Source organism: Aotus nancymaae, unplaced genomic scaffold (genome assembly GCF_030222135.1).
Source record: "Aotus nancymaae isolate 86718 unplaced genomic scaffold, 86718_ANA_hifiasm-v0.15.2.pri h1tg000040l, whole genome shotgun sequence".
Lineage (NCBI taxonomy): Eukaryota > Metazoa > Chordata > Mammalia > Primates > Aotidae > Aotus > Aotus nancymaae.
Genome location: NW_026988454.1, coordinates 80,190,499 through 80,216,680, shown reverse-complemented (window position 1 = coordinate 80,216,680; position 26,182 = coordinate 80,190,499). Strand labels below are relative to the sequence as shown.

General features: G+C 38.3%; 1 long non-coding RNA gene across 1 annotated transcript in view; it reads right to left on the bottom strand.

Moving 5' to 3' along the window:
• Nucleotides 1-26,182, bottom strand: part of LOC105734458 (uncharacterized) — a 294,163-nt gene that overhangs the window by 100,081 nt on the left and 167,900 nt on the right. Inside the window, exon 2 of the long non-coding RNA XR_010336560.1 lies at nt 10,311-10,478. This is a non-coding gene — a long non-coding RNA (uncharacterized LOC105734458). The remainder of the gene's footprint in view (nt 1-10,310; nt 10,479-26,182) is intronic.

Sequence of the window (26,182 nt, the reverse complement as noted above, 5' to 3'; positions counted from 1 at the left end):
ATGTTTACACAAACCTAGAAGGGATAGCCTATTATAAACTTAGGCTGTATGGTATGCCTATTGATCTTTGGCTACAAACTGATACAACATGTTACTGTACTGAATACTGCAGGCAACTGTCACACAATGGTATTTTTGTATCTAAACATAGAAAAACATGGAACAACCAAGACTGACAACAAATTTGTTTACAGCATGGTTCTTGGATATTTTAAGCCCACTGTTGAGACCTTTTTCTCAGAAAAAAAGATTACTTTCAAATTCTTACTGCTCATTGACAATATACCTGGTCAAAAATATGGCTAAATATGGCTTTATAATCTTATGGGAACACCATTATATATATATATGGTACATTGTTGACCAAAACGTTGTTATTTGGCTCATAACAAGAATGAGGTAATTCACCAAGAATGAGATCATGGACAAAGGAAAGGAAATATTATTTTCTATTGGAGCATGATTGCCTCATCATTTGTAATCAGTAAAGAAGTTTTGGGCTACCTGAAAGAAAAGTTATTGATTTCTTTCCTTGTAGAATTATCTATGAAGATTCTCTGCATCTTTTAAATTAGAGTAACAGCCAACATTCTTTTATGCTCTTCCCATTCTTTCCTGAAATCTGACATAATTAACTTTTTCAGTCTCCCTACTGAGAGGGATTCCTTTTTGCTCAGTTTGTTCAATATGAAATTAAAGTCCAGAGCATTCCAGACAATTGCAAGAATGTAATTTGCTTATCAGAGTTTCTTCCATGTGTGTACCCTGAGCCAGAATAAAATGATAGAACCTTTGTGGATTGGGTTGAGGTGCACTGTCCTCTTCAGGCATCTGCTGGAATACTCAAAAGAGGACACTGAAAAGGCTGAGAGTGGTAAAAACACAAAAAATGTAGTAGTGCATGAAAGGGGCATGAAAAGCAAAAATGTGGCTCAGTCTCAAAGTTTTAATCAATTTTCTCATGGCCAAGGACAAACTCTCCTTCCTCTAAAACTGCTCATGTTTCCATAACTTCTTCCCCCTGAATAGCATCCTCTTTTTCCCTGTTACTCAGGCACAAGTCTACCACTTACCAAGAGCTGTGGATTCTGCCTATGAAATGTCTCTCACTTCTCTCACTTCTCCTTTATTTCCGTTACTGCTGTAGAATTTCAGGGTTGCATAACCTCTTCTCTGAAGTACAGTTTCTAAATCTGTGTCTGTCTATGTTAATTGCTCCTAATTTATGAGTCATTGGCTTCTTCTCAAGCCAACACATCTTCCACACTGCCAGCACAGATACTTATCCTTATTGCTTCTGATTAATGTTTGAAATATTCCAGCCTCCCTGTTGCCATGAGAATAAAGTTAAAAAAAATGGTACCCTTAGCAAACACTCAAAGGCCATTGCCATTGGGCTTCAACTTAAGTGTACATTTTTCATTTCTAAAACAGTTAACTTTCCTGCACTAGACTATTCTCTATGATTTTATTGTTTTTCCCCCTCATATTCTTTTCTTCTTTTTGAAATCATGTCTATTGGCATTATACACATTTGTCTTCATTCATTTGTGTTGCTATAAAGGAATACCTGAGAATTGGTAATTTACAAAGAAAAGGGGTTTATTTGGCTTGCCATTCTGCAGGCTGCACAAGATGCATGGCACCAACATCTGCTTCTGATGACAGCCTCAAGAAGTTATCACTTACAGCAGAAAGTCAGTGCATGAAAATCATATGGCAAGAGAGGAAGCAAGAAAGAGAAAGAAGGTATCGGTCTCTTTTTAACAACTTGCTCTAGAGGAAACTCCTGTGGGTACTATAAAGCAGTAAGAACTCATTCATTACCATGAAGGTGAAACCAAATCGTTTTTGAGAGATCCAGACCCATGACACAAACACTTCTCACCAGGTTGCGCCTGCAACATTGAGAATCAAATTTCAGCGTGAAGCTCAGTGAGATCAAACAAACCATATCCAAACCATAGCACACACCTCATATGAGGTTCAGTTCAAATGGTAACTTTTCTGTAAAACATTCTCTAATTCCTTCAGTCGAACTTCATTTTCCTCTCCACAGTTCTCTCAAAGCTCTTTGAAGTTTCATTATATCAGCACTTGTTAGACTTTACTGTACATTGGATCCCCTGGAGATTTTGTTGAAATACAGAGTCCAATTCAGTAGTTCTGGGGTGGAGCTCCCAGGGGTTTTCACATGCTGCTGGTTGGTGGGCCTGCTTCAAGGAGCAGGGCAGCAGCATTTATTGAGATCCTGCATTTCTCGCCATTCTGCCTTATCTTGGAGTCTGCTGGAAACAGGGTTTCCTCCCTCAAAAGACTGCAATCTCCAGGGCAGGCCCTTGGTTGTGTCTACATTTCACATACTTCTCATTTTTGTGCCTTTTGGGTAAGTCTGGTAAAAGATCCAGTCAATTAAGCAATTGAAATGAAACTCAAGATTAATATCAAAATTGTGGCTTTTCTGAGAATTTATTTCCCATATTCTAGATGGGGTAAAACTCTCTTAATAGCTCAGAGAGCATAACCTTACTGGGTAGGTACTCTTATTCACCCTCTGGTTTGTTGTCCTGTCATTCCAGATGATGAGCAAGAGTTCTTCATCTTACATTTTACCAAGGTTTGGTTCCTGAGGAACATCATGGACTGACCTCACGCCCTCTGATAATTTTTCCATTTGTCACCACATAAAATAGGTCAGCTAGAAATAGCATCAGTAACTGAAGTAATCTCTACAGATTCTTTAATTTTAACCAGCTAACACTGTCCAATATATAAGATTTAAGCATCCCTTTTCTCCCTATTATGTCTATCATCTCTGAAAACTAGAACTTGGCTTTTCCTAGGAAACCTACCTAAACTTATAAAATTTGTAAGTTTAATTTTTACCTTTTTTTTTTTTGAGTTAACTTGACTTTTTTTCCCTATAGGTATGAAGGATACTTCATCTACTTGTCAAAAAGGGCAAAGGCATTAGAGTATCTTTCTCCTTTGCTGTTCAGAAGCCTTTCTTAGGCTTTAGATGTTATAGCTGAGCCTGCTGGTGAAACTGCCATTGCAAAATTATAACTTAGACAGTGAAAGAGATCAGATCTAACTGACTCAATCTTGCTTCTAATCTTTAAGCAGTCCTTGTTTATTTCTGGGCATAGGCCAAACTTACCTTAGGGAGAAACTTAGTTTTCATCTCTGTCCTGACTAATCAGAACTCCCAATTCACTGGCCCCCTACACACCAAATTATCCTTTAAAACTCTAGTTCCTGAATTACTGGGGAGAATGATTTGAGTAATAATACAACTCCAGACTCCTACATAGCTGGCTCTGCATGAATTGCTCTTTCTCTATTGCAATTCCCATGTCTTGATAAATCAGCTTTGTCTAGGCAGAAGGCAAGGTGAACACATTGGGTGGTTACACTGGGATTCCAATGGGGATGTGGTTGGCAGCTTATTCAATGGCTGGAATCTCCTGGTATTCACGGCTTTGTGTAACCCCTTCCCTCTGAGTATGGCTGGACCTAATGAATTACTTCAAATAAACAGAAGATGAAAAAAGTGATAGTATGTCATTTCTGAGATTAGGTTTTAAAAGGTGCTACTTCCATCTTCCCTGTATATATCTACTTTTCTTGCTTGCATACTTTGATGAAAAAAATATAATGTTGGAGGTGCCTCAATGCAAGGAATTGAGGATGGTCTCTGATCAACAGCCAGTGAAGAACTGAAGGCTTTAGTCCAACAATTCACAAGGAACTGTATGCTGCCAACGACTACATGAGTGAACTTGGAAGTGGTTCCTTACCCAGTCGAGCCATGAGAAAAAGGCAGTTATCATCTTCACTGTAGCCTTGTGAAAAACCTTGAGCCAAAGCACTCAACTAAGATGCATCCGGATTCCTAGCCCACAGAAACTGTGAGATTATAAATGTTTGTTGCTTTGAGATGATTTGTTATATAGCAAGAATTAGCTAATATAGTGGTTCTCATTCTTTAAGTATTTATAATAGACACTTTAAATGTATCAACATAAATTTCATTGTGCTTTCTTCATTAGTATTCACTTTTTCTACCCAGAAACCCCTGAATACTACATATTTTAAAACATGCTATGCCAAATATGATTGGTTGAATGGTGAAAAGGATATATATGGATTAAATATTCAGAAAGATTCAGGTTTCAGGCCTCTACTAAATCTAAAAACACAGAAAAGATAAAAGGAGGATGAATCCCTTGCATTTCTGAATGAATCTGTGTAGTGCACAAACAGGTCAACAAGTATGAGAAGAGAGATGGGTGCTCTGAGAAAACTGAAGGCTAGGGTGAATGAATAATACTTTTATTAAGACAGATTTATGCCAAGACTGATATCTGAAATTGACATATGAACTACTGAGTCTTGCCTCCCCATCTAAGATTATATTTCTGCTAAATAAACTATTGCTTTTTAGAGCATTATGCTATTTCTTCAGTACAGCCAAGACCAATTTTTTTGAAATTTCTATTAAAATGCAAACTACTGCTAATATAGCCAGGACTCTGAACAATGCTATTTATCCAAAGTCTTTATATCAAATTCTAATCCAGTCAGAATATGTTCGACTGCTAGCTATGTTCCAGAGAAATCTTATTCAAGTAAATATTAAATAAGAATACAAGTCATTGCAAAATCCAAACTGAATGTACAGTGTGTATCAGGAATTCTAAAATACCATAGTCATTTAAACAAATAATCATCTTTATGCTTCAGTCCTTGAATTTCAAAACTGCTTGAATGATATTAACCTTCTCTTAGATATGAAGAATGAGGCACCTAGAGGTAATGCTTAGGGTCACTTAGGTCAACTTCAAAATGATCCAGTTACTAGCAAGAAAATCTGAGTTTTAAAAAATGAGTGCCTTAGGCTCTGAGAGGCCACTTCTCAATTTGCTAGAATGGGTCACCTGTGGATATGCAGATCCTCAGTGTCTCCTTTTTAAATTTATTTACTGACATTCATTTGTTGTTTGATTTGGACTTGCTTCAAACACTTCTTGGAAAACTTGATTTAGATGTCATAGATCTCACATCTGTACTGAAATGTGTATTATGTCTTTTTCCTATTTTTATTTCATTGGAAGTTTCCATTATTAGGTTCTAACAAATGTGGGCTACACCTAGAACTGAGACATGCTTCTAATTATGAGTTTTTTGCATCTCTGGCAAATGGTGAAACCAAGCCTTGGAGAGAGCACCAGTATAAGATGTCTGTGAAGAACAGTCCAGCTAGAGACACAATATCTCATGAAGCACAGGGCAAGGTCTAACTCTTGCAAAACATGCAGATACTATAATTAAATAATGGACATAGCCCTCCTCTCTTGGCTTCATGAGCTTAGGCATTTTTTTTTTTTTTTTTTTTTTGAGACAGAGTACTGCTCTGTTACCCAGGTTGCAGTGCAGTGGCATGATCTCACCTCACTACAACCTCCACCTCCCAGGTTCAAGCAATTCTCCTGCCTCAGCTTCCGAAGTAACTGGGATTATAGGTGCATACCACCAGGCCTGGCAATTTTTTTTTTTTTTCAGTAGAGACAAAATTTCATTGTGTTAACCAAGGTGGTCTCAATCTCCAGACCTCTTGATATGCCCACCTTGGCCTCCTAAAGTGCTGGGATTACAGGTGTGAGCCACTGTAAATACTGTAAATCTTAAGAAATCCTGGCTGAGCTTAGAGATTTCTTAAGAACTCAATGTTTACATGGGGGAGTGATCTAAAAGCAGTATTGGTTTTATATTTTAATAAATCAGTGCAATGCTACATACTTTTAAGATGGAATCTTTAAATTTTTGACAGAAAGTAAGGAAATAAACAAGCACCATAATAATAAAATGTTAAGTGAACCATTTTATTTTTGGAATCTATTTTCAGTGATGACCTAACATGGCCCTGTAGATAAGCCACTACACCAACTTGATTCTCATGCTCATGAAGGACAAAACTGAGCTGAAATCACTTGGATAGTATCACAGTTAAACAAAACAAGTTGATCTCAGGCTCCTCACATTAAACTCTAGATACTTCCTAAAGGTTGTTCTCACAACATCAGCCACTGCCTTCAATGCATTAAAGTGAAATCTCAGAGGAGAGAGGTTCAATCCTGTAATGCTTCTTGTTGGATAGGACCAAAAACCAACTATACTTAGGACTGGGTATTAGGTGTACTGGACTTGTCCCAACTTTGCTACAATTAGTCTGGTGGCCTCAAGCCAGTCATTTAGACTCCTTAGGTCTATAAAATGATTTGGATGACCTTAAAAGTTCTTCACAGTTCTAAAGATGCTTAAATCTATGAAGAGGTTTCAAAGAGCTTGTCTGAAAACTAAACAACATTAGCATTCTGAAAAGTGTGGACAAGTCATAAACATCTTAAAGAAAAAGAATTAGTAAATTTTACTTTTTGAAAGCACAAAAAGCCCTGGTGCAGTTCCTGGAGGAGACAGCACACATTTGAAATGTCAACAGATACCATATCACAAACCCACTAACATCTGTGACATTCTTGTTGCCTGCTGATATGGCAGCCTGCAGGGATTTCCTTTTTGCACTAGATAGAGAGGATCCATATATTCACAAAACGATGCTCCATGCCAATTGCTTCCTCCCAAGAAACAGAACTAAACAAACTCTTATTGAAAGTGAAATTGCCTCTGGAATTAGTTACAAAATGGAAATAGTATTTACTAATTTCTGGTCACATCTATACAACTGAGTGAGAAAAGATAACTTTTGTTTTCAAATCTGGGCACACACAGTGTGATAGAGAAATGAAGGTCTTATAACACTTCATAATAAAATGTGACTCAAGTTACTGATTAAACTCCCTTTCTCTCTCTCAGGATGTATTACCCAATTAATCTAAGTCTTTTTAAACTCCCCTTCTCTCTCTCAGGATGTATTACCCAATTAATCTAAGTCTTTTCTTCACTATTTTAGTGCTCTTGGCCAGCAAGACCCAGTCACAAAGACAATTAACTGGTCCCTGTAGAGGAAAATTGGGGGAAATGTAGGGCTTAAGTACTAAATGACAAGGAGGTGACCATTTCTATAGGAGATGATATTAGAAAGCCACAAGGATGGAGGTGTTGAGAGAATATATTTGTGAAATTGTGCCTAATTGGGACCAATTTTGCCCACTTTAAAAATGTTGTACCCTGAGACAGAATGTTGAAATAAGAGCCAAATAACTCAAAGCAGATTTCTTTCACTGTCTCTACATGAGTTGTGTGTAAAGCTGGCAGTTTCCCTTCACTTTGATGAGATCTGGAAAGTGTCTCTGAGCCAGCTGAGCAAGGGGGTGTATTGGAGGGTGTCATTTCAACATTGTGGTAATCACAAAGATTGGTTCGCTTAGGTCTTATTTGCCCACGGCATTCAGGAGATTTCTATGAAGAATTTACACTAAGGGAAGAAAAGTAAACATGCACAAATTTGGCTCAAGGACAATAGACTAAGACATAAAGGAAAGCAAAGCAATTTTACGGATTATGTAGAGACAATACTGTCACCTATTTTAACATGAGCCCTTGGAAGAGGAGCTTTTACAAAAGTGATAGTAAAAACCAAGAGGTAATTAAAAACGAAAAAGAAGAAGAACCTACCCAACTATTTTTATATTAAATTCTCTGATTTTTTTTTTTTTTGAGATGGAGTTTCACTCTTGTTACCCAGGCTGGAGTGCAATGGCACGATCTCAGCTCACCACAACCTCTGCCTCCTGGGTTCAGGCAATTCTCCTGCCTCAGCCTCCTGAGTAGCTGGGATTACAGGCATCCACCACTGTGCCCAGCGATTTTTTTGTATTTTTAGTAGAGACGGGGTTTTACCATGTTGACCAGGATGGTCTCGATCTCTTGACCTCGTGATCCACCCGCCTCGGCCTCCCAAAGTAAATTCTCTGATATTTTTAAGGCATAGGTCTCATTTCTTCTGATTCTCTATAATGTGGCATAGAGATTTAAAAATGGCACAGTTGAACCATATTAAGGCACGCAATGTAACATACGGCTAGACTAATACAGAAGTAGGAAGGATATAAAATTGGTACCACTGTACAGACATTGGTGGGCCAGCCTTCACTGCCTTCTGCAAGAGGCTTTCAGTAATCCAGGGGGATAGGAGGAAATGGTAATCTTCACAAGGAGACTCAAAGACCTGCTTCATGTACCCAAAAAAGACACCCTCTAGTGACTCCTAGAGGAATTTGAGAAGACTGGAGTCACAAAAATGCTGTTTGATTTACAATAAATGCAACTGGAATTTTATCCTAAAGTGTTGTGATTACATAGGCAAAGAGCAGATAACTTCCATGTAAGCTCCATGATGTCATAAGCCTGTTGCTTTTTTCAGCAAGGTAACAAAACAGTTTTAATGAAACCAATAAAGACAATTCCCCTGCAAAAAGCTGGTAATCCTCAGCTTGTGACAATAGGTCTGCAGTTCTGGGTTAGTGAGCAACCGACTTAATTGGTATTATGTTAGACGTCAGAGGATTCTCCAGTGTTTTGTGATGGTGACAGAACCACAAATAAAAATAGCAACATAATTAAAATATAAGGTAAAGCTATGAAGTTCACATTCTGCCTGTCCTGTTGTTCATCCTGAGGCCTCTTGACAAGAAAAGATTTTGTCTTTTGAAGAAACCTCATTGTAATGTTTTAAATTAAATATACATTATTTTTGTGGAACTGGCACGACTTTGAAATAATGCTACTTTGATTTCCTTTTTTTCCTGAAGATGTTTTGAATCTGCTAGATCCACACTATGCTGCTGGTCCCAGGTCCGTCACCTAATGCTAGTGGCTTGTTGGAATTCTGGGGCATTTTAAAGGGACACAGAGACCAGCATTTGTACCATATTAGGTACTTGTGTGAATCACATAGTGTATCCATCATTCTACAGAATTTAGTCAAGGATCTGGTTCGAGCTTGACTCGCAAATCTCACAAGATCTTATTAACCCCAATATTAGAATACCTTCTTTTATCTCTCCTCAGTTTCATCTACTTCTTATCATCACTGCCACCCAAAACAAAAGAGGCAAAAGAAGGAGATCTTAATGCTTAGCTGCTTTAGGAGTCTTGCCTTGTTTAATATATCATGATTTACACCATTGTCACTAAGTTCAGAATTCTACATTTTTTCCTATTTTTTTAACTGAAACACAAAATGTATGAAGTGATGTATATAAATCTGAAGTGTACAGCTTAATAAATTTTTATGTACAGTGTCACGTGTGTAATGGTTACACAGATTAAATAGAGACAATTTCTAGGTTTCCTCATGCCCCCTGCTGGTTAGTACCACAGTCCCAGAGCTAACCCTGACTTCTCTACACACAAAATCTAGTCTTTTGTATCTGGCTTCTTTCGCTTGACAAGGTATATGTGAGTTCAATCAAGTTGTTGCATATATTGGTAGTTTGATATTTTTATGTGTCTTGCCACATTCGACTACATGAATATACCACATTTTATTTATTTATTCTTCAGATGATAAATATTTGGATTGTCTCCATTTTTGACTTTTATTAGTGAACCTGCTCAAAATATTCCTGTATATATCTTTCAGTGGACATAAGGATTTATATCTCTTGGGTGGGTAACCGGTATGGGATAAATTTACTAGTTACTGACAGTTTCCAAAGTGTTTGAATCTTTCAGTTGCTCCTCATTTTTACCAAGCATTTAGTATTTTTTTAATTTAAAAATAATTATAGACTAACAGGGAATTGCAAAAATAATATGGAGGTGTCCTGGGTACATTTTAACCAGTTTCCCTCAATGATTACATGTTACTTAGCCACTGAAAAATATCACAACCAGCAAACTGACATTGATAAAACATGCATATATAGTTCTATTATCACATATGTAGACTCATATAACCAATGTTCCACTCAAGATACAGAACTACTCCAACACCATGAAGATCTCCTTGCACTATCCCTTTACAGTCACATCTACCTCCCTTTTCCCACCATATCTAGCTCTTAGCAATGACTGATCTATTCTTCATCTCTATAATTTTGTCACTTCAAGAATATAATCATATGATAGGTGACTTTTTGAGGTTAGCTTTTTTTCACTCAGCATAATGCCCTTGAGATATATCCAAGTTATTGCATATGTATTATATGTAACACTTATTATGGGGTAGTATTCCATGACATGACCGGACCTCAGGCTCTAGGGCATTTGTCCAATGGAGGAGAGAAGCTGTCATTGTGTATGGTAAATATAGTTTGAATGAAAAGTTTTCATGAAAAACTTACGGAAGTCATGTCAAATGAACAGGTGACAGCAATAATGATGTTGATGGTGACCATCAGAACATGCTCCTTTGAAGAAAAATTTGTTCAGAGAAACTTCCATTGAATTGTTGCCAATGTCCTCATCAAGAAACAGGTATGAGTCAGTCCCTTTAAGCACTGTGACATTTCCTAGAAATGAAAATAGAGAATAAGCGGTGGAGAGAGAGCCTTGAGTAAGCTCTTGGGTATGAGGGTGCTCCTCAGCTTGAACTGAATTGTTGACAGGTTTGTTAAAGTAAAAACAATATAAAAATTATAAATTTATTTATTCATTTGATGAAACCTTTTCTGTCACAAAGATGTTTCAGATGTTTTATTTCTTTATATCACCAACAAATCAATAAGGAAGGCATTATTATTGATTGCTACAGTTTAGAAATGAGGAAACTGAAGCACAGAGGATTAAATAATCAGCCCCAGAAACATGGCTAGTATGTAATGGAGTCAGATTACATTCTAAGTGGTGTTAGTTGGACCTGCAGTCAACTGGAGGCTCTTCAAGCTGGACCATCCAAGAGGGCTCACTTACAGACTACCAGTGTTTTCTGACTTTGACTAGGAGCACCGCTGGCAACAACAAATTATCTTCATTCTTTTACATATGGCTGCTACATGGGGATCCTAACAGTATGGTGCAGAGGAACTGTCTTAAGCATAATGGCAGAAGCTGAACATTTCTTAAGGCTCAGCCTCTGCATTTGTATATTGATAGCATTACTTCTGCTGCATTCTATTGGTCAAAGCAGTCATAAGGCCAGCTGTGAATCAAATGAAGGGGATACAGAAAAAAGGAGCAAAGAATTTGGGCTGGCTTTATTTCACTATAAGTATTGACTAATTGAAACAGACAAAAATTATCTGGGACATCTGTTGCTTTAATGATCAAGGAGAGAGGAGGAAGTTCCAAGATGGCCGATTAGGAGCAGCTCAGGATTACAGCTCCCAGTGAAAGCACAGAGTGGACGCTGCATTTCCAGACATATTTTTATTGCCCACAGACCAGGAGATTCCCAGGTGGAGGAGCCGCATGGGTCACCAGCACAGCTGTTTTGGCTGGTGGGGCTGTTTTGCCAGCACCCCAGAGCAGCGGTTCCTGGTGCAGAGTAAACGGGACTGGGTCCCCCCTTAGCCAGCAAGGGAAGCTCTGGGAAGGCAGAGTTGCTTATTCATCTGATTAAAAAAAAAGTGGGGGGGACTGAAACACGGAGCCAGGCCAGGAGATTCCCGGGCAAAAAAGGACCATGAATCTCTAAGCCGCTGTTTCAGCCGGCGCAGTGGGTAGCCGCATGGGAAATCACACAGATCCCAGCGCCTTTTCAATAGGCAACCAGAACACCTGGGAGAGAGCTGACCGTTCAACCAAAAAACAAAAGGCTCTGAGGCAGGGTGCCAGTTGATCAGGCCCAGCTGGTCCCACCCCCACAAAAACAAAAACAAAAACAAAAAAACAGAAATTGGAAATGCTCTGGGTTGAGAGTTTCACAGCAAGCACAGCTGAACCCGGGACAGTCCAGCTCTGAGGGGGAAGGGCATCTGCCATGACTGAGGCACTCCACCACTATGGAAGCAGTCCGCTATTGCTGAGGCAGCCTGCCATTGCCAAGGCAACCCACCATTACAGAGAGAGTCCATCATTACAGAGGTGGGCCACCATTGCTGAGGCAGTTCTAACTACACACATATAAACAGGACGGCAGCGAAGTTCACACAGCAGCTGGGTGGAGACCACAGCAGCTCAGTGAAGCTTCTACAGGCAGACAGTGACTAGGCTGCCTCCTTGCCGGGTAGGGCAGCCCTAAAAAAAGGCAACAGCACAACAGAAACTCATAAATAAAGCCCTAACTCCCCGGGAGAGAATACCTGGGAAAAAAGGGGGTTTATGAGTTCTGCTGCAGCAGATTTTAACGTACCTGCCCAGCAGCTCTGAATGAACAACAGAGCTCACACCTCAGCACTTGAGCTACTATAAAGGACAGACTGTCTCATCAAGCAGCTCCCTGACTCCCATATATCCAAAGAGTCACCTCCTAAAGGAGAGCTCAGACTGACATTTGGCAAGTATCCTTCTGGGACAAAGCAGAAGAAGAAACTGGTAGCAACCATTACTGTTCTGCAGCTGTTGCAGGTGATCCCCAGGCAAGCAGGGCCTGGAGTGGACCTCAGCAGTCCTACAGCAGAGAGGCCAGACTGTTAAAAGGAAAACTAAGAAACAGAAATAACATCATTATCAACAAACAGGACATCCACTCAGACACCCAATCAGAAAGTCAGCAACTACAAAGACAACAGGTGGATAAATCCACAAAGATGGGAAGAAACCAGTGCAAAAAGGATGAAAACACCTGAACCCAGAACACCTCTCCTCCAACAAGGGATCACAACTCCTCACCAGCAAGGGAACAAGACTAGATGCAGAATGAGTGTGATGAAATGACAGAATCAGCCTTCAGGAGGTGGGTAATAAGAAACTTCTGTGAGCTAAAAGAACATGTTCTAACCCAATGCAAAGAAACTAAGAACCTTGAAAAAATATTTGATGAAATGCTAATGAGAATGGACAACTTAGAGAGGAATATAAGTGAATTGATGGAGCTGAAAAACACAACACGAGAACGTTGCGAAGCATGCACAAGTTTCAACAGCCGAATTGACCAAGCAGAAGAAAGGATATCAGAGGTCGAAGGTCAACTCAGTGAAATAAAGCGAAAAGGCAAGATTAGAGAAAACAGGGTAAAAAGGAATGAACAAAGTCAACAAGAAATATGGGACTATGTGAGAAGACCTAATCTACGTTTGATAGGTGTACCTGAATGTGATGAAGAGAATGAATCCAAGCTGGAAAATACTCTTCAGGATATTATCCAGGAAAACTTCCCCAACGTAGCAAGGCAGGCCAATATTCAAGTCCAGGAAATACAGAATACACCACAAAGATATTCCTGAACAAGAGCAACCCCAAGGCACGTAATCATCAGATTCACCAGGGTTGAAATGAAGGAGAAAATTCTAAGGGCAGCCAGAGAGAAAGGTTGGGTTAACCACAAAGGGAAACCCATCAGACTCACAGCAGATCTCTCAGCAGAAACCCTACAAGCCAGAAGAGAGTGGGGGCCAATACTCAACATCCTTAAAGAAAAGAACTTTCAACCCAGAACTTCATATCCAGCCAAACTAAGCTTCATAAGTGAAGGAAAAATAAAATCCTTTGCGAACTAGCAAGTACTCAGAGATTTCATCACCACCAGACCTGCTTTACAAGACCTTCTGAAAGAGGCACTACACATAGAAAAGAACAACCAGTGCCAGCCACTCCAAAAACACACGAAATGGTAAAGAGCATCAACACAATGAAGAATCTGCATCAACTAACAGGCAAAACAGTCAGCTAGCATCAAAACGGCAGTATCAAATTCACACATAAGAATATTAATCCTAAACATAAATGGACTAAATGTTCCAATATAAAGACACAGACTGGCAAATTGGATAAAAAGCCAAAACCCATCAGTGTGCTGTATCCAGGAAACCCATCTCACATGCAAGGATACACAAAGGCTCAAAATAAAGGGATGGAGGAAGATTTACCAAGCAAATGGAGAGCAAAAAAAAGCAGGAGTGGAAATTCTCATCTCTGATAAAATAGACTTTAAACCAACAAAAATTAAAAGAGACAAAGAAGGACATTACATAATGGTAAAAGGATCAATGCAACAAGAAGAGCTAACGATCCTAAATATATATGCACCTAATACAGGAGCACCCAGATACATAAGGCAAGTTCTTAATGACTTACAAAGAGACTTAGACTCCCACACAATAATAGTGGGAGACTTTAACACCCCATTGTCAATATTAGACAGATCAACGAGACAGAAAATTAACAAGGATATCCAGGACTTGAATTCAGACCTGGTCCAAGCAAACCTAATAGACATTTACAGAACTCTTCACCCCAAATCCACAGAATATACATTCTTCTCAGCAACACATCACACCTACTCTAAAACTGACCACATCATTGGAAGTAAATCACTCCTCAGCAAATGCAAAAGAATGGAAATCATAACAAACCATCTCTCAGACCACAGTGAAATCAAGGTAGAACTCAGAATTCAGAAACCAACCCAGAACTGCACAGCTTCATGGAAACTGAACAACTGGCTCTTGAATGTTGACTGGATAAACAATGAAATGAAGGCAGAAATAAAGATGTTCTTCAAAACCAACGAGAACGAAGACACCACATACCAGAATGTTTGGGACACACTTAAAGCAGTCTCTAGGGGAAAATATATAGCAATAAGTGCCCACATCAGAAGCAAGGAGAGATCTAAAATTGACACCTTATCATCAAAATTGAAAGAGCTAGAGGAACAAGATTAAAAATACTCAAAACCTAGCAGAAGACAAGAAATAACTAAGATCAGAGCAGAACTGAAGGAGATAAAGAGACACAACAAACCCTTCAAAAAATCAATAAATCCAGGAGCTGATTTTTTGAAAAGACCAACAAAATAGACAGACCACTAGCCAGATTAATAAAAAAGAAAAGAGAGAATAACCAAATAGATGCAATAAAAAATGATAAAGGGGATATCACCACAGATTCCACAGAAATTCAAACCATCATCAGAGATTATTACAAACAACTCTATGCACATAAACTAAGAAACCTGCAAGAAATGGATAAATTCCTGGACATTTGCCTCCTCCCAAGCCTAAACCAGGAAGAAGTCAAAACCCTGCATAGACCAATAACAGGGTCTGAAGTGGAAGAATTAACTAAGAGCCTATCAACCAAAAAAGGCCCAGGTCCAGATGGGTTCACAGCCAAGTTCTACCAGACATACAAAGAGGAGCTGGTACCATTACTTCTGAAACTATTCCAAATAATCCAAAAAGAGGGGATCCTTCCCAAATCATTTCATGAGACCAACATCATCCTGATACCAAAACCCGGCAGAGACTCAACAAGAAAAGAAAACTTCGGGCCAATATCCATGATGAACATAGATGCAAAAATCTTCAATAAAATACTGGCAAACCGATTACAACAGCACATCAAAAAGCTTATCCACCATGATCAAGCGGGATTCATCTCGAGGATGCAAGTCTGGTTCAACATATGCAGGTTGATAAATGTAATTCACCACATACACAGAACCAAAGACAAAAACCACATGATTACCTTAATTGATGCAGAGAAGGCCTTCTACAAAATTCAACAGCACTTTATCTTAAAAACCCTCAATAAACTAGGTACTGACGGAATGTATCTCAAAATAATAAAAGCTATTTATGACAAACCAACAGCCAATATCATACTGAATGGGCAAAAACTGGAAGCATTCCCTTTGAAATCTGGCACTAGACAAGGATGCCCTCTCTCACCACTCCTATTCCATATAGTACTGGAAATTCTAGCCAGGACAATCAGGCAAGAAAAAGAAATAAAGGGTATTCTAATAGGAAAGGAGGAAGTCAAATTGTCTCTATTTGCAGACGACATGATTGTATATCTAGAAGACCCCATCGTCTCAGCCCAACAGCTCTTGAAACTGATAAGCAACTTCAGCAAAGACTCAGAATACAAAATCAATGTGAAAAATCACAAGCATTCCTATACACTGATAACAGACTTAAGGAAAGCCAAATCAAGAACGAACTGCCATTCACAATCGCTACAAAGAGAATAAAATACCTAGGAATACAACTAACAAAGAACATATAGGACCTCTTCAAGGAGAACTACAAACCACTGCTCAATGAAATAAGAGAGGACACAAACAGATGGAGAAACATTCCGTGTTCATGGTTAGGAAGAATCAATATCATGAAAATGGCCAAATTGCCCAAAGTAATTTACAGATTCAACACTATCCCCATCAAGCTACCAACGACCTTCTTCACAGAACTGGAAAAAACCACCTTAAACTTCATATGGAACCAAAAGAGAGCCCACATAACCAAGTCAATTCTAAGCAAAAAGAACAAAGTGGGAGGCATCACACTACCGGACATCAAACTATACTACAAGGCTACAGTAATCAAAACAGTATGGTACTGGTACCAAAACAGAGCTATAGACCAATGGAACAGAACAGAGGCCTCAGAGGCAACACAACATATCTACAACCACCCGATCTTTGACAAACCTGACAAAAACAAGCAATGGGGAAAGGATTCCCTGTTCAATAAGTGGTGTTGGGAAAACTGGCTAGCCATATGCAGAAAGCAGAAACTGGACCCCTTCCTGACACCTTACACTAAAATTAACTCCAGATGGATTAAAGACTTAAACATAAGAGCTAACACCATAAAAACCCTAGAAGAAAATCTAGGCAAAACCATTCAGGACATTGGCATAGGCAAGGACTTCATGACCAAAACACCAAACGCATTGACAACAAAAGCCAAAATAGACAAATGGGACCTAATCAAACTCCACAGCTTCTGCACGGCAAAAGAAACAGTCATTAGAGTGAATCAGCAACCAACAGAATGGGAAAAATTTTTTGCAGCTTACCCATCTGACAAAGGGCTGATATCCAGAATTTACAAAGAATTAAAACAGATTTACAAGAAAAAAAAAAAACAAGCCCATTCAAAAGTGGGTGAAGGATATGAACAGATATTTTACAAAAGAAGACCTACATGAGGCCAACAAACATATTAAAAAATGCTCATCATCACTGGTCATTAGAGAAATGTAAATCAAATCTACATTGAGATACCATTTCATGCCAGTTAGAATGGCGATCATTAAAAAATCTGGAGACAACAGATCCTGGAGAGGATGTGGAGAAATAGGAACACTTTTACACTGTTGGTGGGAGTGTAAATTAGTTCAACCATTGTGGAAGACAGTGTGGTGATTCCTCAAAGACCTAGAAATAGAAATTCTATTTGACCCAGCAATCCCATTACTGGGTATACATCCAGAGGATTATAAATCGTGCTACTATAAGGACACATGCACACGAATGTTCATTGCAGCACAGTTTACAATAGCAAAGACCTGGAACCAATCCAAATGCCCATCGATGATAGACTGGACAGGAAAAAATGTGGCACATATACACCATGGAATGTTATGCAGCTATCAAAAAAGATGAGTTTGCATCCTTTGTAGGGACATGGATGAACCTGGAAACCATCATTCTCAGCAAACTGACACAAAAACACAAAATCAAACACTGCATGTTCTCACTCATAGGTGGGTGTTGAACAATGAGAACACATGGGCACAGGGAGGGGGGCACTACACAATGGGGTCTGTTGGGGGGAAATAGGGGAGAGCCAGCGGGGGGTGGGGAGTTGGGGAGAGATAGCATGGGGAGAAATGCCACATGTAGGTGATGGGGAGGAAGGCAGCAAATTACACTGCCACGTATGCCCCTATGGAACAATCTTGCATGTTCTTCACATGTACCCCAAAACTTAAAATGCAATAAAGAAAGAAAGAAAATAAATACCGTCTTCAAGAAAAAAAAAATGATCCAGGAGAGTTTTGGGTTCTTGCATATGACTTGATACTTGGTATCACTTCATTATGCTTCAGCTGACAAGGTCTGATCTTTAAAACTAAAGATTTAATTGATAAATAGAATTTAATGAATAGAATTAATAGTTCAAAATCTACTATAGTCTAAGATGAATTTTGTATGCATCACAATTTCATAATTAAATGGTCTCAGGTATTAATGACTTTACAGTCAATCTTGTACTCCCTTATGCGAACTAGAACTACTAAGCATGGGAAATGATTTTTGAAAAACACGATCCAAACTTAGATAGGTAAATAGTACCATTCTTCTCTAAATAATTTTGGGAAGCTATACAATGGTTTCTATGACACTGCCTTACCAAAAAAGTAAATTTTTGGAACTGTTATTTTAGAATTGCTTTTAGAATTTGTAACCGTTTAAAAATCCTTGAATGTCACTAACCTTTTAAGTGCTGTGAGCCACATGGAGCTAATTCTGAATGAATGTATTAGGAATCATACTAGAAATACTGGTTTTGGTGCTTAACAAGGTTCAAGAACAAACTAATAGGATAGACTTTTTTATTACGGCCTCTAAGTTCATTTCTGATAATAGTTTCAAAAAATTCAGATGTTTTGAGCAAGTAGCATTCTATTAAATAATTGTACCTCTCATGGTCTCTACTGTGAAGACAGCACACATTTAGATGTGTTAGTTCTAATAAACACTGATTAATTTTTAAACTTTGAGAAAACAGCTTATTTTGTCATTGTCTTGTATCACATAGCCCGATCTCATGTTTTTCTTTTTATTAATATACTATGTATATATTAATGCTATATATATAGTGCCTTTTAAATTTTGCAATAAGTATATGGATATGTTATTTAAATATATTATTCAGCTTAGAAATGAGAAAATTTGGTCAGGTGCTGTGGCTCATGCCTGTAATCCCAGAACTTTGGGAGGCTGAGGTGGGTGGATCACCTGAGCTTAGGAGTTTGAGACCAGCCTGTCCAACATGGTGAAACACCATTTCTACTATAAATACAAAAATTAGCCAGGCATGGTGGCATTGGCCTGTAATCTGAGCTACTCAGAAGAATCACTTGAATCCAGGAGGCAGAGGTTGCAGTGAGCTGAGATCAGGCAGCTTCACTCCAGCCTGGGCCATAGTGAGACTCCATCCCAAAAAAATAAGTAAAATAAATAAAAAATTTTTAAAAACGTAAAAATAAAACAAATGAGGGATTTTGTATACAGATTATTTAAGAGGCTTTTATTTTTTCAGAAAGATTAGGTAATAAATGTTAGGACCATAATAAAACCAGTGGGTTTTCCCCCTATATTTCAGCACTCGTCCTTTTCAAAATGAGACAAGTTGACTAACATGTTTTAAAAATAAAAAAATAAGTAAGCTATTTCATAAAGATGTTTAGATGTAGAAGAATTAAGTAAAATAATATTTTCATGGGGCAGCAGTGAAAAAAAAGTATTTCCACAGTTGATCTAAACTACTAATTTTTCCCAGGGTAATCTCCATTGATTTAGTAAATAATTGTGCTTTCATCACTTTTGGGTAAGTGAATTTCTTTCCTTGTTTCTAATTTTGTATAATTCTAATCAAGATACATTAGTGTCACTTTAAGCCACGGCACTTTAAAAACTTGATTTTTCTAAACACTAATCACAGGATCAATAGCACCTGCACCCTAAGCCAGTCTGTGAACACAGCTGTTTTTCAACAAATGCCTACGGAAAAAGAGATCCTTATTCCTGACAGAATCGCTAAGAATAACATGTCCTTTTCTCAGGTGGAGAAATTGCTTTTTGCCATGAATGGCTGTGCCACTGTGTTTTACAATTTCTGATCTATTCTGAGTACTTTAATGACTCCTTGCTTAGGGCTGCTTCTCTGTGTAAGTCTCAGCAGAGCAAAGAATACAGCTCATTGCAACAATCGCTGGTCCAGAAGTTTTCTCATCACAGACATGGCTGTCCTCCTTGCATGTCTACAATTTCTTGCTTTAATTAGATGAAAGTTTCCTAATAACATTAGCCCAGAAAAACTGCAATCAGAACTTTAAATCTCACTCTTTAACAAAACAAAACAAAGCTCATGCTCAGCCATAAGAGACATCTTACAGGCATTCTAAAACTGGGTTATTTGAATCCTGCAAAAGGTTGCTTTTGCTCCTGGCATAAATGAACAGCTTTGTCTTCAATCTCGTTTTCACCAATATCAGCCTCCATCTTTCTGTTCAATACAGAAAGTGTTGGGTTTTAGGTGGAGTAAATGGGAAGGGGTAGGTTAGGTGGCCTTATTTTCCCCCAAGAAAGTATTCCACAGGTGGAAACTTTTGCAGAATTATTGATATTTCTCTTTTATTTTGAAACAAAGAACAAAATTTTCATGATAAATTCTTGTTTCCAGATTGTAAATAGTAGGGGGGGATCTCTCGAATTACCTGACAGCAGAAATATGTTCAGCCTTCTTCTGTATGAAGAAAAAAGTAGACAGATTCCAAACAATGTAATAAAATAGCTATAGCCTGTGCCAATTTGGTTTCCAAATATGTCAAATTTTTGTTCTTAAGCCTTTTAGGCCAATACTCTACAACTTTTCCTTGAGGCAAATCCTCAATCAGTTAAACTAAGACCTGGAGGGGAATTCCAAAAATTAAATTTGGCACATCATTTTGTGTAGATAAGAGGGTATTTGCTCTCTAAATATGTGAACGTGTATTTATGTGTGTAAGTTTGGGGCATAAGGGTTAAGAAAGAGTTAATAAGGGTTAAGAGAGGAGGCTTGTAGAAATACAATAATTCCCTCTACGCCCTGAGCTAATTATATAAAGATTAAATAAGTGGAAATTGGAGTACTTAACTGTATTACATATGAGAAAGTAGGAGATACAGACAAGAAGAAGGCAGGGACCAGAATTAGGTTCTGTTCCTGTCATACACTCAGTGAGGATTAGCTATAATTCTGGGTCAAGACAGCAGTCTTTCCCCAAAGGGAAGCCATCAGCTCCAGTAATTGCAAATGTGCTTCTCGCTAGAGGTGCTGATAAAAATTGTTTGCATTCCGAGAATTCCTTCTTATTTTTTTTTTAAAGCAGTAATAAATTAGATGGAGCTAATTTTTCTAATTAACTTCTATCACATTTTTTTATAAATTGTACTTTAGGTTCTGGGGTACATGCACAGATCATGCAGGATTGTTGCATAGGTACACACATGGCAAGGTGTTTTGCTGCCTTCATCCCCTTATCACCCACATCTGGTATTTCTCCCCTCATTATCACTCTCCATCCTCCCCACCCCCTGCTGTCCCTCCCCTAGCCCCCTCACAACTGTCAGCAGTGTGTGATGCTCCCCTCCCTGTGTCCACATGTTCTAATTGTTCAACACCCACCTATGAGTGATAACATGTGGTGTTTGATTTTCTGTTCTTGTGTTAGTTTGCTGAGGATGATGGTTTCCAGATTCATCCATGTCCCTATGAAGGACATGAACTCAATGTTTTTTATGGCTGTGAAGTATTCCATGGTATATATGTGCCACATTTCATTTATCCAGTCTATCATTGATGAACATTTGGGTTGGTTCTGGGTCTTTACTATTGTAAACAGTGCTGCAATGAACATACGTGTTCACTTGTCTTTATAATAGAACGATTTATGATCCTTTGGATATATGCCCAGTAATGGGATTGCTGGGCCAAACAGAATTTCTATTTCTAGGTCCTTGAGGAATTGCCACACTGTCTTCTACAATGGTTGAACTAATTTACACTCTCATCAACAGTGTAAAAGTGTTCCTATTTCTCCACATCCTCTCCAGTGTCTGTTGTCTCTAGATTTTTAATGATCACCTTTCCAACTGGCCTGAGATGGTATCTCAATGTGGTTTTGATTTGCATTTCTGTAATGACCAGTGATGATGAACATTTTTCATATGTTTGTTGGCCTCATGTATATCTTCTTTCGTAAAGTGTCTGTTCATATCCTTCACCCACTTTTGAATGGGTTTGTTTTGATCTTATAAATCTGTTTTAGTTCTTTGTAGATTCTGGGAATTAGCCCTTTATCAGATGGGTAGATTGCAAAATTTTTTTCCCCATTCTGCTGGTTGCTAGTTCACTCTAATGATTGTTTCCTTTGCTGTACAGAAGCTCTGGAGTTTAATTAGATCACATTTGTCTATTTTTGTCTTTTCTTGACAATACTTTTGGTGTTTTAGCCATGAAGTCCTTGCCTATGCCTATGTCCTGAATGGTTTTGCTTAGGTTTTCTTCTAGGGTTTTTATGGTGTTAAGTCTTATGCTTAAGTCTTTAATCGATCTGGAATTAAATTTAGTGTAAAGTGTCAGGAAGGGGTCCAGTTTCTGCTTTCTGCACATGGCTAGCCAGTTTTCCCAGAACCTTTTATTAAACTGGGAATCTTTTCCCCATTACTTGTTTCTGTCAGGTTTGTCAAAGATCAGATGATTCTAGATGTGTGGTGTTGCTTCTGAGGCCTCTGTTCTTTTCCACTGTCTATGTCTCTGTTTTGGTACCAGTACCATGCTGTTTTGATTACTGTGGCCTTGTAGTATAATTTGAAGTCAAGCAGCTTGATGCCTCCAGCTTTGTTCTTTTGGCTTAGGATTGTTTTAGTTATGCTGGCTCTATTTTGGTTCCATAAGAAGTTTGAAGTGTTTTTTTTCCAGTTCTGTGAAGAGGGTCATTGGTAGCTTGATGGGAATGGCATTGAATCTATAAATTACTTTGGGTAGTATGGCCATTTTCACTATGTTGATTCTTCCCAACCGTGCGCATGGAATGTTTTTCCAATTGTTTGGGTCCTCTCTTATTTCACTGAGCAGTGGTTTGTAGCTCTCCTTGAAGAGGTCATTTACATCCTTTGTTAGTTGTATTCCTAGGTATTTTATTCACTTTGTAGCAATTGTGAATGGGAGTACACTTTTGATTTGGCTCTCTGTTATTATGTTATTGGTATATAGAAATGTTTGTGATTTCTGAACATTGATTTTGTATCCTGAGACTGCTGAAGTTTCTTATCAGTTTGAGGAGATTTTGGGCTGAGATGATGGCATCTTCTAAATATACAATCATTTGGTCTGCAAATAGAGACAATTTGGCTTCCTCTTTTCCTAACTGAATACACTTTATTTCTTTTTCTTGCCTGATTGCTCTGGCTAGGACTTCCAATACTATATTGAAAAGGAGTGGTGAGAGATGGCATCCTTGTCTAGTGCCAGATTTCAAAGGGAATGTTTCCAGTTTTTGCCAATTCAGGATGATATTGGCTGATGGTTTGTCATAAATAGCTTTTATTATTTTGCGGTATGTACCATGATGCCTAGTTTATTGAGGGTTTTTATCATAAAGGGATGTTGAATTTTGTCAAAGGCCTTCTCTGCATCTATTGAGATAATCATGTGGTTTTTGTCTTTGGTTCTGTTTATGTGATGGATTATATTTATAGACTTGTGTATGTTGAACCAGCCTTGCATCCCTGGGATGAAGCCTAGTTGACCACGATGAATAAGCTTTTTGATTTGCTGTTGCATTCTGTTTGCCAGTATTTTATTGAAGATTTTTGTGTTGATGTTCATCATGGATATTGGCCTGAAGTTTTCTTTTTTAATTGAATCTCTACCTGGTTTTGGTATTAGGATGATGTTGGTCTCATAAAAAGAGTTGGGAGGGATTCCCTCTTTTTGGATTATTTGGAATAGTTTCAGAAGGAATGGTACCAGCTCCTCTTTATATGTTTATTAGAATTTGGCTACAAACCTGTCTGGACCTGGGCTTTTTTTTTTAAGATGGTTGGCTATTAATTGCTGCCTCAACTTCAGCCCTTGTTATTGGTCTATTCAGGGATTCAACTTCTTCCTGGTTTAGTTTTGGAGGGTGTGAGTGTCTATGAATTTATCCATTTCTTCCAGATTTATTGGTTTGTGTGCATAGAGCTGTTTGTAGTAATCTCTGATGGTAGTTTGTATTTCTATGGAGTCAGTAGTGACGTCCCGTTTATCATTTTTTATTGCATCTATTTGATTCTTCTCTCTTTTCTTTTTTATTAGTCTGGTTAGCAGTTAATCTATTTTGTTTATCTTTTCCAAAAACCAGCTCCTGGATTTGTTGATTTTTTGAAGGTTTTTTTTTGTGTGTGTGTCTCTATCTCCTTCATTTCTGCTCTAATCTTAGTTATTTCTTGTCTTCTGATAGCTTTTGATTTTTTTTTTTTTGATCTTGCTCTTCTAACTCTTTCAATTTTGATGATAGGGTGTTGATTTTAGACCATTCCTTGCTTCTCGTGTGGGCATATTGCTATGAATTACCCTCTAGACACTGCTTTAACTGTGTCCCAGAGATTCTGGTATGTTGTGTCTTCATTTTCATTGGTTTTGAAGAATGTCTTTATTTATTCCTTCATTTCATTATTTATCCATTCTACATTCAGGAGCCAGTTATTCATTTTCCATGTAGTTGTGTGGTTTTTAGCTAGTTTCTTAATTCTGAGTTCTAATTTGATTGCACTGTGGTCTGAGAGATTGTTTATTATGATTTTCTTTCTTTTGCATTTGCCAAGGGGTGATTTACTTCCAATTATGTGGTATATTTTAGAGTAAGTGTGATGTGGTGCTGAGAAGATTATATATTCTGTGGGATTGGGGTTAAGAGTTCTGTAAATGTCTATTAAGTTTGACTGATACAGATCTGCATTCAAGTCCTGGATTTTCTTGTTGATTTTCTGTCTCATTGATCTGTCTAATATTGACAGTGGAGTGTTAAAGTCTCCCACTATTATTGTGTGGGAGTCTAAGTCTCTGTAGCTTGTTAAGGATTTGCTTTATGTATCTGGGCACTCCTGTATTGGGTGCATATATATTTAGAATAGTTATCTAGCTCTTCTTGTTGTATTGATCCTTTTACCATTATATAATACCCTTCTTTGTCTCTCTTGATTTTTGTCTGTCTGGTTTCCTGAATACAGCACAATGATGGTTCTTGTCCTTTTATCCAATTTACCAGTCTGTGTCTTTTGATTGGAGCATTGAGTCCGTTTACATTTAATGTTAATATTGTTATGTGTGAATTTGATCCTGCCATTTTATTACTAGTTGGTTGCTTTGCCCTTTGGTTGGCATAGTTTCTTCATTGTGTCATTTGTCTTTACCATTTGGTTCTTTTTTTGCAGTGGCTGGTATTGGTTTTTCCTTTCTGTGTTTAGTGCTTCCTTCAGGAGCTCTTGTAGGGCAGGTCTGCTAGTGACAAAATCTCTCAGCAATTGCTTGTCCATAAAGGATTTCATTTCTCCATCACTTAAGAAGCTTAGTTTGGCTGGATATGAAAATTCTGGGTTGAAAATTCTTTTCTTTAAAGTTGTTGAATATTGTCCCCCACTCTCTTCTGGCATGTAGGATTTCTGCCGTGAGATCCACTGTGAGTCTGGTGTACTTCCCTTTGTGGGTGACCCGACCTTACTCTCTAGCTGCCCTTAGTATTTTTTCCTTCATTTCAACCCTGGTGAACCTGATGATTATGTGCCTTGGGGTTGCTCTTCTAGAGAAGTATCATTGTGGTGTTCTCTGTATTTCCTGTATTTGAATGTTGGCCTGTCTTGCTAGGTTGGGAACGTACTCCTGGATAATATCCTGAAGAGTGTTTTCCAGCTTGGATTCGTTGTCCCCATCATCTTCTGTAAACCTATCAGGCATACATTAGGTCTTTTCATATAATCCCATATTTTTTGAAGGCTTTGTTCATTTCTTTTCACTCTTTGTTCACTTTTCTTGCCTTCTTGTTTTATTTCATTGAGGTGATCTTCCACCTCCGATATCCTTTCTTCTGCTTGATCTATTTGGCTATTGAAACTTGTGTATGCTTCATGAAGTTCTTATGCTGTGTTTTTCAGCTCCATCAAGTAGTTTATGTTCTTCTCTAAGCTGGTTATTCTAGTTAGCATTTTGTCTAACCTTTTTTTCAAGGTTTTTACTTTCTTTACATTGAGATAGAACATGTTCCTTTAACTCAGAGAAGTCTGTTATTACCGACCATCTGAAGCCTGCTTCTGTCAATTCATCAAATTCATTCTCCATGTTGCTTTGTTCCCTTGCTGGTGAGGCGTTGTGATCTTGTGGTGGGGGAGAGACGTTCTGGTTTACGATAGTTTTATTCTTCTTGCCCTGGTTTCTTTCCATCTCTTGGATTTATATATTTTTGATCTCAGGTAGCTGCTTGGGGAGGCAGCCGTTCCTCCTGTCTGCCTGCAGAGGTGCTACTGGTCTGCCACAGTGTCAGTGGAGCTGCTGCATCTTTTATTTACTCAGGA